The following is an 11,482-nucleotide window of genomic DNA, read 5'->3' as shown; positions in this document are numbered from 1 at the left end:
GAAATTAAGAGAGACTTGGACAGTTGGACAAAATTGAAGCTTTCTTTGTTAGGCCGAATTGCTGCTATTAAGATGAATGTATTGCCAAAAATGTTGTTTTTGTTTCAAACACTACAGATTATAGACAAGACGGAATGCTTCCGGAAGTGGCAGAGAGATATTTCTAAATTTGTCTGGCAGGGCAAAAAGCCCAGAATTAAGTTTAAGATATTGACTGACGCAAAGGAAAGAGGGGGCTTTGCCCTGCCAGACTTAAGGTTGTATTATGAAGCCGCAGCTTTCTGCTGGCTAAAAGACTGGCTACTTCTCGAAGACACTGATGTGTTGGATCTGGAAGGGTTTAATAATAATTTTGGTTGGCATGCATACTTATGGTATGACAAAGTTAAGATCAATAAGGCCTTTAAGAACCATATTGTCAGAAAAGCAGTGTTTAATGTCTGGACAAAATATAAAGACTTATTGGAAAATAAAACCCCAAGGTGGCTTTCACCTCTGGAAGCTAAGGCCCGAAAAAGACCCAATATGGAAGCCAATTGGCCAAAATATTGGGAAATATTAGAAAAAGATGGAAATAACTGGAAATTGCAGAGTATGGAAAAAATGAAGGATAAAGTGCGAGACTGGTTACATTACGCTCAGATTAAAGAAGTTTTTAAAAATGACAAAAAGCTAGGGTTCCAGGTGGAGAAATCGAAGCTGGAAACTGAACTGTTAGAACCTAAGACTAAGGTACTTTCAAGAATGTATAACTTGCTGTTGAAATGGAACACACAAGACGAAATGGTTAAATCGGCTATGATAAAGTGGGCACAGGACATTGGGCATAACATTATGTTTGAGGAATGGGAAAGGTTGTGGACCACTGGGCTAAACTTTACTGCATGTAATGCTTTGAAAGAAAATATAATGAAAATGATATACAGATGGTACATGACCCCAGTTAAGCTTGCCAAAATATACCACTCGTCTGACAATAAATGTTGGAAATGTAAAGAAAATGAAGGAACATTCTTTCACCTCTGGTGGACTTGCCCTAAAGTGAAGGCCTTCTGGGAAATGATATATAATGAACTGAAAAAGGTATTTAAGTATACTTTCACTAAGAAACCAGAGGCCTTCCTTCTGGGTATTGTCGGCCAGAAGGTGTCAAAGAAGGACAGAACTTTCTTTATGTATGCAACAACGGCAGCAAGGATACTCATCGCAAAGAACTGGAAAACTCAAGATCTACCCACGCTGGAAGAATGGCAGATGCAGCTGATGGACTATATGCAGCTGGCGGAAATGACTGGCAGAATTCGAGACCTGGGAGAAGAAAGGATTGAAGAAGACTGGAAGAAATTTAAGATTTATTTACAAAACTATTGTAATTTGATGGAATGCTAAGAAGGATGCTTGATTATAAACAATTGGCCATCACTAAATTAGATGAGCATTATTAGACTATATTGTAATGATTGGTTATAAGATTACAAATAAGATGGTAATTTGCTTGAAAAATTTCATGAACAATGTAAGTGCGAGCGGATGACGCGAGGAAGTCCAAAGATGTTATGAAATTTTGTAAAGACACAAACAATGCTGTTTTTTAATTTTGTATCCCTTTTATTAAAAAAAACCTAATAAAAATTTTGGGGAAAAAAAAAAAAAGAGAGTCCCATGGACTGCAAGAAGATCAAACCTATCCATTCTTAAATCAGCCCTCAGTGCTCACTGGAAGTACAGATCCTGAAGCTGAGACTCCAGTACTTTGGCCACCTCATGAGAAGGGAAGACTCCCTGGAAAAGACCCTGATGTTGGGAAAGATGGAGGGCACAAGGAGAAGGGGACGACAGAGGACGAGATGGTTGGACAGTGTTCTCAAAGCTACCAGCATGAGTTTGACCAAACTGCGGGAGGCAGTGGAAGACAGGAGTGCCTGGCGTGCTCTGGTCCATGGGGTCACAAAGAGTCAGACACGACTAAACAACAACAAATGTGATGTTTACCTGTATTTGTCAGGCTTCAGGGAATCCGATCCCTCCCACGGTGGCAGCCCAGAAGCAGATAAACAAGAAGAATGCTCATCAAGTAATTTATTCAATATTCACAGAGAGAGATGAAGCAATGCAGTTGCTTCAAGTAAAGTCCCACCCCCTCCATCTCTTCTAGTCACCCCTGCACCAGCTACTCTAAGCTTCCTGCCTCTGAGCTCTCTGTTCTACTACTCTCAATGCTCGCCTGGTCCTGGGAGGGGGTGATGGTGGTGGTCAGGAATGCTTTCCAAAGACACTGAGTCTGCCAGCTATCACTCCCCTGGTACTTCTTCCTGCTGTTCCTCTCCCAATATTTCCCAGCTTCTCCCCTCTGCAGCCTCTGAACTATGACCTTCTGCAAACCACTGTTCTAAATCTATACTGTTCTCCTGTTCTCAGGAAGGTTGAGGCGAAGGGGGGGGGAGCAGCGGTCCTCACCATTCCTCCTCAGTACAGCCTCTGACAGCATTTCACATTAAAAAACCCAACACAGATTTTTAATAGATTTTAATGCAAGGATATATATATATATATATATATATATATATATATATATATATATATATAACACCTTGGCTGGCATTGACTGATAAAGTGGGTTACTTTGCTACTCCAGAAAACTGTGGCTTGTGAAGTGAATACATATCATGGACTTTTCCTTTCTGAATAGAACACTATGTCCTAAAGCTATTGTGCAGCAATTCACTTTTCTCTTCTCTGTCCTGTAAATGACACCATAGTGGTACAGTTGAATTGACAAATTTAGAAGCTGCAGGAATGAATAGAAGACTCTGCTCATGGTGTTAAATTACAACGTTGTTCAAGGCTGGGCGGAGAGCTGGTGCAGAATGCAGCGGCCAGGTTTCTCACCTGAGTTTGAGCATATAACACCAATCCTGACCCAACTGCACTGACTGCCAATTAGTATCTGGGCCCAATTCAGTGTGGAAAGTCTAAGCTATAGTTTATTCTAGAACTGAAAACAAAATTCTGAGCTCACTGTACACCTTTTGCAACAGTCTCTGTTCTGTGGAGATCAGAGTTCTAGTAAGAGCCGGCCCTACTGTTAGACAGATTGAGGCAGCTTTCTCTGACGGCAGATGCTGGAGCTACGGGGAGCAGCAGCAAGGTGAGATGAGGACACACTGGCATGTGCCACACAGTCTGCCTTGCATTCTTTAATAAGCTGTCCTGCTGCCTTTATGTACTGGAAGATGCTGCCTCATCAGCCATGTTAAATTAAGTAGGATATTGATTTGACAGTCCATTCATCTTCTGTACATGGAATGGGAAAGGATGCCATTTTGTCCTTTACCATAGGCAGCAAAATATCTTCTGCCAGCCCTGTTTCTTGTGAAAACCATCAACCCCAGTTGTCTTGTTTTAGCCAAGGTAGTTGATGCCTGCCTATAGTTGTTATACAGTAGTACCTCAGGTTAAGTACTTAATTCATTCTGGAGGTCTGTTCTTAACCTGAAACTGTTCTTAACCTGAAACACCACTTTAGCTAATGGGGCCTCCTGCTGCCGTGCCGCCGCTGAGCGATTTCTGTTCTCATCCTGAAGCAAGGTTCTTAACCCGAGGTACTATTTCTGGGTTAGTGAAGTCTGTAAACTGAAGCATATGTAACCTGAGGTACCACTGTATATGTAAACATTTTACCAGAGTATTGTCAGAGATTTGGTAGAGATTTGGTATTTTGCTTAGCAAGCAATAACTTGGGTCTCCATTGGAATCCTCAAAAACTTTCTTTTTTAATAATAAAAAAGAGCATGATTTCAGTGAAGCTTCCTAAAGCCCCAATCCTAACCCTGTTTACTCAAAAGTCCTACTGAATTCAATTAGACTTAGTTCTACGAAAGTAGGTAGGGTTGCAGTAAAAGTTACATAAATAGAAATTGAGATGGTTTGGCTGGCACACATAGCAAGAAGTATAGCCACTGAAAACAAGCAAACATAAAATATGTACCTCAAAGGGCAGATGCATTTTGTAGTGCCAGAGAACTCTTTTCCTTGAAGGCAAAGTCAAGAAACCAATTACTGTGTCTTTATGGGACAAGCATAAGGAACCATTTCCATTATACAAACAAGGCAAGCATTGTATTGTATGGTACAGTGGTGCCTCGCTAGACGAAAAGAATCCGTTCCGCGATTCTCTTCGTCTAGCGGTTTTTTTCGTCTTGCGAAGCAAGCCCATTGACAGCTTAGCGGATTAGCGCTACAGCTGTCAAGCGGCTTCTAGCGATCAGCTGTTAAGCGGCTTATCAGCGGAACAGCTGATAAGCGGCTTAGCGGCTTAAGAAAAGGGCAAAAAAAGCAAAAAAAAAAACCGCAGGGGGGTGCAAGATTTTTTTCGTCTTGCGAAGCAACCCCATAGGGAAATTCGTTTTACGAAGCGCCTCCAAAACGGAAAACCCTTTCGTCTAGCGGGTTTTTCGTCTTGCGAGGCGTTCGTCTTGCGGGGCACCACTGTACATCATAAACAAATGTGTGATGCGTGAGTTTGTCCTAGTGGTGTGTCTCACAGGCTTGTTGCAAAGGGCATCCATTCCAAGATAAGAAATGCAAATCAGTTTGCATCTTCAAAAGTCAATACAAAGAACCAACAGGAAAAAGAGTTACTAGAGATGTTGCCGAAATTTCAGATTATATGCTTCACTGCATGAACTTATCCACCTTTATTACAAATTAGGAACATATGAAGCAGTTAGTTGGTACGTATATTTATTTTGGTCAAGAACCAGTAGAGAAGGTAGGAAGAAAACAGAATGCATAAAACACAATATAATAAACACATTAAATATGAAATTTAAAACAATGTAGAGCATAAAACAGTAAGAAACATGAAATGATACGCTTAAATGATGAAAAGCGGTGCAAGGTAATATTTTAAATAATTTTTAAAATGATTAATACAATTTTTAATAATTTTAAAATTAAGGCAAGATCCTGAGCCAACTCCTCGAGGCCGAGGTCCCTTCCCCCCCACAAAAAATATTTTAAGGGGGCAGGCCCACCCAAAGTGTATGTACAGTGGCGCTGCCATTGAAATAGTGTGTGTGTGTGTGTTGCATATTGTGATCGATTTTGCCAGGCAGGGCTTATCTGGGCAATATTTTATTCAAGTTGGAACCCTTGCCAACTGAGAGGAGGAGGAAGCTGGTACTGTTCCAGACCCTCAGCTCAGATGCTCACTCTGAGGAGTTCCACTGCTACAGCTGTCCTACCCTGCAGGGTCTGTGCTACCAGGAACCTTCCACGTGGGAAGAGCTGGAGGAGATGCCAGACGCACCTCTGGGCTTCTGGGTGACTTACAGCCAGCTCCGGCGTGCGACAAGAGGGAGGCGGGCGACCTTGGGAGGGGAGCCGAGCAGCCTCTCTCCTCCTCCGGCCGGGCCTCTCGTGCGCCCTCGTTCCCTCGGCGCGCCCAGCTCTCCAAATCCGAGATGCCCCCGGCGGATGCGCGCTAGTTTCTTCCAGCGAGGCCTGGAAAGGGAAGGCGAGAAAGAGAGGAGGGAGAGAGGCGAGGGAGCCCGGATTGCAGCCGCAGCCGGCCTTGTCGCAGGGAGCCAGCAGCGAGGGACGGATCCGGCGTCCGCGGGCTCCTCCTGGCCAAGCGATCCCTTGGAGACGTCCTCCGGGAAAGCCCGCTAAGGGCAGTGGCCCGAGGGGCGGCCCCAGGGCGTGGGCTGCCGGCGGGCTGCCCTCCCCCGCGTCCGCCCGCGGGATATTTATAGCCGGCCGAGGAGGCGACTGTCTCGCGTGGCGCCGGAGCCGCGCAGGGAAGGAGAAAGGCCGGTCCTGGAGGGCAGCGTGCCTGCGCAGGACGCGGTGAGTCAAGTGCGCGCTGCCTCCGCGGGCGCCCGCCCCTTCCCCACCCTCCCACTCCGCGATCGCGCGTGTTAAAAGGGAGGGGGGAGCCGCGGCTCGGCCCTGCCCGGAGCGGCATTGGCATCAGACGGGAGCCCCACACTTTCCCACGCGAGAGGGGCTTAAGACTGCGAGGGAGCCCGGGGCGAAAACGTTTGGGGTTATGTAGCCGTGGGAAAGGCACTCTGCACGTGCTCGCTCCGCGGGTCCGGCGCTGAAGATCGGACCTCAACCTTAGGGGTGGCTTTTTATTATTCTTTGGGGGGTGGCTTATCGTCAAGAAGCTGATACCACAGAAGGTAATTTTCGCTGGTATATTTTTATCTCATCTCTTGTGTGAAAATGGTGTTTGTGTGTGTGTGGAGTGGGGGGTGGTGGTGTTGATGCACACTTTCTAAAAATATGCGTTTGGTAGGGAAGCGGACATCCCCCTCAACCCTGTGAGTGGAAATAGTATTCCTGGAATAAATTCAAAAGAGACCTACGTTTCGGTGCTTGCGTGTTGATGAGTCCCTCGCCATTGGCTTTGAACCTCCACTTTACTGTGCAGCCCGCCCCCTACATCTGGGGTTGCTCGCTTCCGTGTTCCTCTAGCCCCTTAGCAGGTTTGTTTTTAAAGCCCCATCGTTGAGAGGCTTCTCTGCCTGGCGCAATGTTTCTTTTCCAAAATGCATCTCTAGCCCTGAAAACACTTACCCCTGATCCCAGATGCCTGTGATTGACGGGTCCTCTGTTGTTAGCCTTGCATGACCCAGAACTGAGAACAGGTTTGGGGGCAAGTTCTTGCTGGAATCAAGCCCTGTTTTTCCTTTACCCCTTTAAAGTGAGAATAGGTAAATGGTTAATATAAGGCTCGGACTTGTGTCGGGTCCATTAGCTCTGCCTCCTCGTCTGTCTAACGTGCCTTTCCGGTGTGTCCTATTGTAAAACCCTGTCGTATAACCCTGGCGTAGTGCTGACTAGGAAACACAGCTGGTTTGCGTTTGCTTATTTTTGTAGTGTTGTAGGAACAGGAATAGAGATGATGTCTCATAGTGGCAAACGAAATGGCTCCCAGTTCAAATCTAACAATACTTGACATCTGATCTTCCTTTCAATCCCTCGTTTGAAACATGGGGATATCATTGTCCTACTTTACAGTCCGGCTGTATGTATTGCTAGTATAAGGTATATGAAATCAACTATATGAGGGACAATGTGTGCTATATATCAGGGGCGGCTAATATATGGCCTTCTGGGTATTGCTGGATGGGCATCAGTCAGCATGCCCAATGGTTAGGGATGATGGGAGCAGTAATCCAACATCTGTAGAGATGAAATTCTCCCACTGCTGGGCTGCATAGTTATCTTTCTCCTCACTAGTGCTTTGATATCTAAAACCCCACAAAAGTATATTTTTGTTTAAAAGTTCTTTTAGAGATCAAAATGATGGTTTTAAAATTATGGCTTTCTTGTTTTGATCTTAGTCCCATGAGTCTACTTCCCTTGCTCATATACACACTGAATAAATTCATTTATTGCCCAGACAGTAACTTTTTCACAACATCTAGGTAACTTTCTGAATTATTTAGATAAGATTTGGTTATATAGTTGCCTGAAACATCACCAATTGCTCATGTTAAAAACCACTAGTGTTGTTTAAATGATGGCAAATACTGGATCCAGTGATTTATAAAGAGCGCTGTTTGCTTTCACACTTGTCACCAAACAAATGTTGCAATTATCTCTGGCATTTCTTAAATCTTGCTTTTCTAGTTCCTGTGACTTTGACACAATTGCATTGTTGCCAGTTACATTCTTTAAGAAAGATCTATGGATCTATTTACTAGAACACCATTCTGGAAAAACACACAATAGATGCTTTGTTATCTTTATCAATGCAAAATGAAGCTGCGGAATGAACTGGCTGTGTGTTTTTTGATGGAACAAACAGTATGCTTAGTTTTAAATTCCTTTACTGAAGTTCAGATTTCACAGACCTTTATTTTTAAACCAGAATCCTAAAAGAACAGTACAGTGGAATGCGTGTCTGTGGAATGTATTCTTTTGCAATCAGTTTAGGTTTGGATACAATAAATTGATTGGTACGCTTCAGCATTGAAGTGTATGAAAGCCTCCATAGTTTAGCTGCAGAGATTGTCCTCTTGCTAACATTGAGCCACAGTTTCTGTTAAGCAATCTGTGAGACCATTGATCCTGTCAACTGTCTACTAAAGAGAGAAGGGCTCTCTGGATATTGTTTGATTCCAGTTCTCATCAGGCAATGGGGGTGAAGGAAGTAGTCGTCCACTAACATCTAATGGGCCGTGACTTTGGCTTTCCAAGCCTGGCAGATGTCTTTTCCAGTCCTGCCCACCTAAGATCCATTAACTGGAGATTCCAGGTATTTTACCTATTCCTTTATTCATAACAGTCTTTGCTTGGAGCCACAACATTGCTGTTTCCCCTATTCAGTGTTTTGGATTTGGGAGACACTTCTTCTCCACTAATAGTGCATATAGATAGATACAACTCACAATAGTTGTATATTCATGTTGTGTATATATTTTTGTATTTATATCGCTGTTGTTTTTATATTTTATTTGAATTGTGAATTTAAATTGTAAATGGCCTGTGTGCCCGTTTACAACCGAGCGGAGATATTGTGGGCCCCACAACCACCCAGCAACCGAGCACACACAGAAGAACGTAAAGTGAGCCTACAGGATCAGGCCAATGGCTTATTTAATCCAGCACCTTGTTCTCACAGTGGCCAGCCTGATACCCTGGGGGGAAACCTGGTTTTCAGAAGCATTACTGCCTCTAGCCATGGAGGAAGAGCATAGCACACCAGGACCTTGTTGGAATTCTGCCTGGGTCAGAGGAATGTGCCACAGCGTAGGCACCGGCAGATATTCCTTGTCGACCTCCCCGCTGCTACTCCCGGCAGATAAGCAGGCGAGGTCTCGGCGATTCTTCCCAGATGTGTGAGAAGAACACACCGTTCCTTCTCTCTCTCCTTTGGTATCCCCAGGGAGGGGAAAGAAGCAGACAGAAATCTATTTACATTCTTTATTTCTGTCTCTTACATCAGTACAGAGAAACATGTCTGCACTCCACGGCAGTAAGAATCCGACTCCACCCATGTACTTCCAGTACAGGTCATATGACACACACACTGAGCTAACATCCGGTGCTCAGTACAGAATGGACTGCCCCTTTGTTTCCCATGGCAACAGTCACAAACATCCTGTTTGGCTTTCCAGCCACCAGCAGCTGACTGAGCTGCTAGAGCCTTTGCTTGCTGCTGCATTGGTGCTTTATGGTAACAGACCTTTGATATTGGCAACAGCAGAGTGATTCTTTCAAGCCACATTTCAGTGGCTGGGAAGGGACAGAGAAACCCTGGGAATTCCAAGAAAGACCTCTGCAGGCACATGTGTGCTCACTGATGCTGCCCTGGCGGACCCCCCACTTAAACTGTCTGACATGATGCATGAACAATACTAGACGGGGCGAACAGAAATTATATGTTGCTGCATGTGTAGCTGCCGTGCATGGTGCTCAGTGTATATCTTTATTTTTAAAAAAACCACACCACTCTAAAGTGGAACTCAAGGCAGCTAACAACCTGATAAGAAATGTAGGGATCGTAAAAGTTAAAGCAATGCACAGCACAGTTCTATACCTGCCTAAGGGGGCAAACTAACAGGGGGTAGGGCTGGATTGGGTAGTGGCATCCCTCCATCCATCCTTGCTGGTCTTTACTTGCAAAGTGAAACCATAGAGCCTCGGCTTGCTGATTGGAAGGTTGGTGGTTCGAGTCCCCCCGATGGGGTGAGCTCCTGTTGCTCTGTCCCAGCTCCTGCCAACCCAGCAGTTTGAAAGCTTGCCAATGCAAGTAGATAAATAGGTACCATTGCGGCAGGAAGGTAAATGGCATTTCTGTGCACTCTGGTTTCTGTCACAGTTTTCCGTTGCTCCAGTAGTGGTTTAGTCATGCTGGTCATATGACCCGGAAAGCTGTCTATGCCAGTTTCCTCTGCCTGAAAGTGAGATGAGTGCTGCAACCCCATAGTCGCCTTTGATTGGACTTAACAGTCCAGGGCTCCTTTACCTTTACCTTTACCTTTACCTTGCAGAGTTCCACAATGCGCAGCCAGAGGAAAGCCCTGAAATTCTGGAGTGTTCCAGGGTGTTCTGCTGTTCCAAACAGTTGCCCAGTGGCCCCATAGTTACAAGGGGGTCCCAGCTTCCTCTGTCTTGATGGGCCACTTCTATGTAGACAGTGCTTTCTGAGTGGCAAAAGTCAGACTTCATACACACACACGCACGACACATTCCCTTAAGCTTTCTTGAAAACTGAGCTTGCCCCTTTCATTTAATTTGGGATGGAGCTGTTGCTCTGCCTTTGCATTTTCTTTTATGAGTTGCTTTTTGATGGTTTTATGATCTGTTATTATTTTATGGTAAGCTGTTATGAGGGCCCTTGTGGCTTAAAAGCCACCTATAAATTTAAATGTGTGCCTTTTCTAAGGAGGAAAAGCCTCTTTGGCATAAGGCATATCTTTTATCCCAATTCAAGCATTATACCCATGAGTAAATAAAAGAAAGGAGAAGGGGGAGCTGGAAGCTTGCGCAGCTCACAGAGGCTGTGTACACACATAACATCTGATACGCACTGGAGTGGTTTGTACCCAGGGTTTTGCATTGGTACACACCATCATGCAATGACATCATTTAAAGCAGCAGCTACGCTTTCAAACTAGTGCACAGCAATGTTCTCTATTCCCTTGTAACTAGTGCTATTTTTCTAGAAAAAGAGGTGCCAGAGCTTGCCATGAGACCTCCCTCCTTCTCTTAGAACGACAGTGGTGCCCACCTAAGATGTGCCGGAAAGTACCTGAGAGGTGCTGGAACTCAGTTCTGATGAGTTCCAGCTGAAAAACAGCCCTACCTGTAAGCCTTGGGTCAGCGTTCAGGGTTGGATTCAGTGCCGTGAATATTCTTCTTATATTACTTTCTGGCTCAAGCCCCCATCCAGGAAAGCTGAGACTCCAGTTTGGATGTCTGAGGAGCAGCCTTCCCACAACACACCCCCTACTCCTAAGCTACGTGCAAGCAGTGTTATTTCTTTAGCTAAGAACAATGGATCAAGAAGAGGTTAACAATAGAGGGAGAAGTACCGGTACATAAATGGGTGGGAACCTCCATGTACTCAGCTGCAGATTTCCCCCCACCCTGTCAACTTGTGGAGGGCATGTGGGACAGTGATTTGGGGAGGGGAGGAAGAACTAGCACTCTGATTCCCATGATCACCACTCAGATATTTCTTGTAATTTATTCTTAACATCATCTTTTAAAATCTTAACCAACAATTTGGTTTTATTCTTGTTGATTTTGAGACCCACCACTTCTCCAAATTTATTTATTTCGTTGAGTCCCCTTGGGATCGATTCTACTGGATCTTCTTCTGATATATAATAATAATAATAATAATAATAATAATAATAATAATAATAATAATAATTTATTTGTACCCTGCCCATCTGGCTGGGTTTCCCCAGCCACTCTGGGCGGCTTCCAACAAAGATGAAAAATACACTAAAATGTC

General features: G+C 44.6%; 1 protein-coding gene across 4 annotated transcripts in view; it reads left to right on the top strand.

Annotated features, from left to right (window-relative positions):
• Positions 1-5,349: 5,349 nt before the first annotated feature.
• TMEM117 (transmembrane protein 117) overlaps positions 5,350-11,482 on the top strand; it is a 208,887-nt gene continuing 202,754 nt past the window's right edge. Inside the window, exon 1 of one of the 4 annotated variants that reach the window (XM_083699329.1) lies at positions 5,350-5,850. The gene's annotated coding sequence lies outside the window, so the exon portion shown is untranslated. Of the gene's footprint in view, positions 6,189-11,482 lie in introns of all 4 variants that reach the window. The other 3 variants (XM_083699328.1, XM_083699327.1, XM_083699330.1) reach the window with 3 other exon arrangements.

This window comes from Podarcis gaigeae (genome assembly GCF_964106915.1).
Source record: "Podarcis gaigeae genome assembly, chromosome: 10".
Taxonomy (NCBI): domain Eukaryota; kingdom Metazoa; phylum Chordata; class Lepidosauria; order Squamata; family Lacertidae; genus Podarcis; species Podarcis gaigeae.
The sequence above is the reverse complement of the archived record's forward strand: the minus strand, read 5'-3'. Positions and strand labels throughout refer to the sequence as shown.